A 6,173-nucleotide genomic window follows, 5' to 3' on the forward strand; every position below is an offset into this window, starting at 1 on the left:
GAAGGAAGGAAGGAAGGAAGGAAGGAAGGAAGGAAAGAAGGAAGGAAGGAAGGAAGGAAAAAAGGAAGGAAGGAAGGGAAACGTGAAAGGAAAGGAGGAATGACTATTCCAGTAAATAAGAGTTATTTATATAATAATTACATTAATAGGTCAAATTTGAAAATATAGTACTATCCCAGATGGTGAAAAGGCTTTTGATTTAAAGTAAAATAAGTTAATCTGGGAATAAAATGAACCATCCTTAATGTGATAAATACAACTTAAAAAATTACCCAATGCCAAATACCAAAGGCATTCCCATTCATACTGCAAACAAGTCAAGGTTGTCACCTATCAACACTAAAATCTTGTCTTGAAATTTGATATAGTGCCAAAAATAAACCCAAAAAAGAAACAATGAATATATATTTCAATTGGAAAAGATCAAAATTATAATTTTTTATATTATACGACTGTTTGCCTAGGAAACCTCAAAGAACCAACTTTTATAAAACAGATTTTATGGGGACCCCTGGGTGGCTCAGTCGGTTGGGCGTCTGACTTCGGCTCAGGTCATGATCTCACAGTCAGTGAGTTAGAGCCCATGTCGGGCTCCCAGCTGACAGCTCAGAGCCTGGAGCCTGCTTCGGATTCTGTGTCTCCCTCTCTCTCTGCTCCTCCCCTGCTCATGCTGTTTCAAAAATAAATAAAAACATTAAAAAATTTAAAAAAATAGATTTAATGAAAAAATTCAATAAAGTACCCAAATAAAAATACACAGAAAAATAATTTTGAAATATCTACAAATAGCCTTTAGTGTGACTAATCCTTTTGGTGGTAAACACAGTCCTCTAATAAATTACTGCTAGTCAAAATTAAACAGGTTTTGTTGAAATCAATGGGATATTCTGTATAGCTTCAATGAACCAAAGAAATAGATTTAGAATCACCTAATTGCAATAGCACAAGGGGGACAAAAAGCAGAAACAATGTAAATATTTAGATTACAGTAATCAGTAACAAACTGTTTTATTTATTTTTTTAAAGTTTATTTTTCAGACAGAGAGAGAGAGCACAAGCTGGTGAGGACAGAGAGAGAGGGAGACACGGGATCCGAAGTGGGCTCTGAGCTGACAGCAGAGAGCCCTTCGTGGGGCTTGAACTCATGAACCTCGAGAACATGACCTAAAGCTGAAGTTGTTTGCTTAACCAACTGAGCCACCCAGGCACCCTGGTAACAAACCATTTTAAAAGACCCCTATTCACAATAGCAAAATAGATATGAATATGAAAACATAAGTTTAATCTGAAGAGTCTATGGGAAGAAAACATAAAAACCTTTTTGAGACAGATTTTTTTTTTAAAAGACTAACATAAATGCAGGCATATTCCTGAATGAAAGACAAAGCTCTAAATATATTAATTATCTCCAAATAATATACAGGTTTGAGGAAATTATAATCAATAATTATTGGTAAATATTAACATCAATCAAAATAAGCAGAAAATATTTTAGTTCTTGAAGAAATAATTCTGTAAAAAAACTTAACTTGCAATAAAAATTTTTGAATTTAATGCTATTTATTTACTTTAGAACATGAACGTAATTACATAAAGAAGGCAGTCTCTTACCTGTTGTAAACACTTAAGAATTGATAATTTTCCAGAATATATGAAAGTAGTAGATAGATTTTTCTAAGCAACTGGATATAAAACTTGTATTGTTATTTTGAATTTGGGAATTATTTCATCTATAAACTTCCTCTCATTTGGGAATTATTTAATCTATAAATTTCCTCTCATTTTTGTGGCTTTTAGACTTTCCTTCCAAGTCAAAACACTTGAATTGTATTATCATTTATTCCTGTAAAATTCAGCAAGTTGGTTCATGCCTCAAATCTTTGGTGACTTCATTATTAAAACAAGATAAGATCTGAATAACAAGTTTAGCAATTGGATCTCTTCCTTTCTGCTACACAAGGAACAAGAACTGTTATAAAAAGAAAATCCAGGTCATCGATCTACAAAAATTTTAGAAGTTTTCTTCTCCTGTTTACATCAGACTACTTTTTGACCTTTTAATTATAGAACCAGATTAAAAGATTTTTTAAGTACTTTAAAATTAAAACTTTGGCTCCTAAATAGATTGGTAATTATATTGCTATATATACAGCTATAATTGTAAAACACTGTAATACAGTCTTATCTGAAAATTTTCTTTTTACACAAATAGGAACAACTGTGTTTTCTATCAATGCAATGTATACTATTTAAGTTTTGGAACAATAAGCCTTTCAGTATCCAAATTACTTAACTGTCTTTCACATTTGACCTTTCAGCACATTGGCAGAATCAAACAACAAAAACAACAACAACAACCGCCTTGATGAGCTCATTTTTAAAAGGGCACTTGGAGAAGTTACCTCAACTCTGCTGATTTTTGCTATGTTAGGCATTCATACAAATATTTTGTAATTACTTATCTACTTTCAAAAAAGAATGCTTCTAACATTGGACACTAAGACAATCTAGAGTTTGACAATCCAAAGGAGCTTCGCAATCCTAAATTTAAAAGCATCAGGGAACAGATTGTATGCAAAATGTTTCCCTGAGGCTTAAAGTGAGATCACAAAGCCTTTCTCTGGCTTCTTAAAAACTCTTAATCCTTTGCTTGGCATTTTCTGATAAAATAGCAGTCAGACTATAATGGTAATACTCTATGGAGTGATAGGTTGGAGCAAGCTTGTCCATTAAGCCACAAGATAGTGTGCATTTATGAAGTTAATGACAAATGATCCTTTTCTATATTAATGCATTACTTTATTCACCATAATTATTGATCCTTAAAAGCCATTCTTTGTGCTAAAGTGCTTTAACCAAAGTGCCTTAATAGAAAGTTCATTAGTGACCTCATAAAATGACACACATGCAAAAGGAAAATAGAGACCTAAGTTATATATATCAAAATCTTGAAAATGACATACACTATTGGAAATCTTTCAGTAGAAATCACATATGAACAAGTAATATAAAGAAGAATCTAAACCTTGTATTTGGGTTCCACCCAAAATGGAATCTAACCCCAATTTCCTACAGGAACATTGCAATGATCAATCATATAGCAGACATCAGAAAATGGAAAAATAATGGTATATGTTAAAACACATTTTCAGTAGACCTAAGACCAAACCCTTGAAATCTACAAAATATGAATGGGACGAGGTGGGGAGAAAGTGCCCCTCCATAAAACAGTAATTCATCTTCATTTAATAAGGTATAGGATACACTCAGGTGTGAATGATCATTTTGTGTTTGTTCCATTTGTACAATATGTGGCCATTTGTACATTGTGTGGACATCGTTGATGTCAAAGAGAAGAAATATCACAGCAGTTAGACAAAGAAAGTTTATATTCCTTTGAGAAAGGTACAGAATTTACCTCTACTAATCTATGATCTGTAGTAAGTTTCAAATGGCTGTTGGAATTAGAAAAATTACAGATGATATAACTAGAAATCTCATGTTCAAAATATGCCTCATGCTAGCAAATAATATGGCTTAGTAAACATGAAACAAAAATTTCAAATTCTAGCTGTTCTAAATTTACCACAAGTAATATCTTTTATTAGGTAGTAAAACCATAGAGACAAATTCAATCAATCAAGCCTTGCAATCTTATCCTGCAGATAAAACATACAATCAGCAGATTGTACATTAATTATTTTCTAATAACTAATAATTTATTTGAAATTGTACTTTAAGTGTCTATCCCCAAGTTCTTTGCATACTTCCATATTTGGGCTAGAAAATTCCTTTCTTATCTGGTTTAAAGCTATTATGAGAAGGATTCAAAGAAAATACATTGCAGAAGAGCATATTGAACAATATCATGTGCCTAATAAAGAGATCACATATATTGATGAGCTCTTTATTTTTAATTTGTTTTTAAAGAGAGGCAGACACAGAATCCAAAGTAGGCTCTAGGCTCCAAACTATCAGCACAGAGCCCAATACGGGGCTTGAGCTCACAAACCATAAGATCATTATCTGAGCTGAAGTCTGTCTGACGCTTAACCAACTGAGCCACCCAGACACCCCTTGATGAGCACTTTTAAAAGGGCACTTGGAGAAGTTACCTCAACTCTGCTGATTTTTGCTATGTTAGGCATTCTTACAAATATTTTGTAATTACTTGTTTATCTACTTTCAAAAAAGAATGCTTCTAACATTGGACACTATGACAACTCTAGAGCTGTGATTTAATTGGTTGTTACAATCCAATATTTAACCAGTGATAAACACACCCTGAGAGGTACCATATATATGTATATGATTCAGATTTAGTTTTTATTGTTTTAACTATGCATTTTAGGAGACAAGAAAACTAAATTCTACTCCTGAAACTGTTATCAATACTGTATGTTAACTGACTGGAATTTAAATAAAAACTTGAAGAGAAAAAAAAAAAAAAAAGAAAAGAAAAATCATTACCTCCTTAATTGGAAGCCAATAACTAAAGATAAAAATTTCAACTCTAACCCAAGTTCAGGGTCCAGGTTGTGAGAGTACCGTAATGATAGAGGGAAAAGGAAGATTAATGTTCAGGCAGTGCTTTTTACAAATGGCTAATCTATGTACCTCACATTATTCCCCAAACGAAAGTAATTATATTCTTTCTTCCTGCTTCTGCTAAAGCCATCAAACCGAATGTCCTGTTTTTACTCCTTTCCCATTAATATTATCTTTGATGAAAATTTTTAATATGATCTCTCCAGTGTAAAACTTTCAGCATATGAGCTATGAAGATATTTGGGGCATGGGAACAGGAAAACACAGTGTGATTGGTCCCAGGCCTCAAATATTATCTTAGATAACTGTGTAAGGCATACTTGAGTTTAGGTCTATATACTCCTTTCTTCAACTGCATTAAAAAAATGAATAAATTCATACTGTAGTTTCCTTATTTTTACAAAGGAATTATGTATTTTCCTCCTGCAATTCAGTCTGGATACCATGGGAGGATTAGGAAAAAAAACATGTTAATAAGGAGCAATATTTTTTTTAAAGCTAAAATACTACTCAGATGAATTTAATAAGAATCTCCTGCCCTTATGAAGCTTGTGTTACTTACAGAGGAGTAGAGATTTGTCATCATCTCTGATTTTAGTACCTCACTCAGTAATTTGATTTTATTATTCTGTTCATCCCTCTTCAGAGCCCTTCAATCATTCTAGTTTTATTTTCAGTGCTTTTCTTCAGTACCAAAATCTTGCTGAAGTAAAACCTGACTGTGGAATCATTACAGGATTTGTTGGCAGTGCAGTCATTAAAATTGCGTGAGCATCTCCCTCATATAACTTCTTCTAAGGGCATAACATAACACTAATATTATACTTTTTATGGGAAGAAATATTTTTCTTTATGTGCTAAAATCAGAAGCAAGTGAAATCACATAGCACTAAATTCTGAAATTTTAGATAAAACATTTTGCAAATAAGTAAAATAAAAGCTGGCTACAATGTTAAGGTTAATCATTAACTATACTTACAGATTGTAATTTTTTTCATTTATACAGGTGATAATAATTTAAACTAACTACCATGCTCAAAAATATGGTATGTAAGGACTAAAGAAATGAACAGAGCTAGGGAATAAAAGAAACTTAAAATTCTGAAATATTTTATGGTTTCATTTTAAAGATAAGGAAAATTTAGAAAACAGAAGTAGGAACAGAGGATCTTGAACTTTAGATCACATAAGAATCACTTCAGGTGACTAGTAAAAATACAGTTTCCCAATATATCCCCATCAAAGATTGTAATTTAATAGCTCTGGGCACAATTTGGGGGATCTGCATTTTTGCAAATATTCCCAATGAACCTAATTCAGAGAGTCTGTTTGAGAAACACTTGAATAGATGGGCAGAACTCAGGGCCCTTGACTCCAAGTTGAATATTGTTTCTCCTATACCACAACGTCTTTGACTTTTTTGTAATTTTTAAATTCCATTCTTAAAGGATGTGCAAATATTTGGAATTATAATTCCAAAGTGTCCATTGAGTTTCAACGATGATTTGCAGAAGTTAGTATGAGGAATGTCATTTCTTTCTTGCCAGTAGTAGTTAGCTCTACCTATTTAGCTACATGGATGTCTCTTTGCCTATTTCCATATTATGGCAGTTTTGTCTACAGAG

Source organism: Panthera uncia, chromosome B1, assembly GCF_023721935.1.
Source record: "Panthera uncia isolate 11264 chromosome B1, Puncia_PCG_1.0, whole genome shotgun sequence".
Classification (NCBI taxonomy): domain Eukaryota; kingdom Metazoa; phylum Chordata; class Mammalia; order Carnivora; family Felidae; genus Panthera; species Panthera uncia.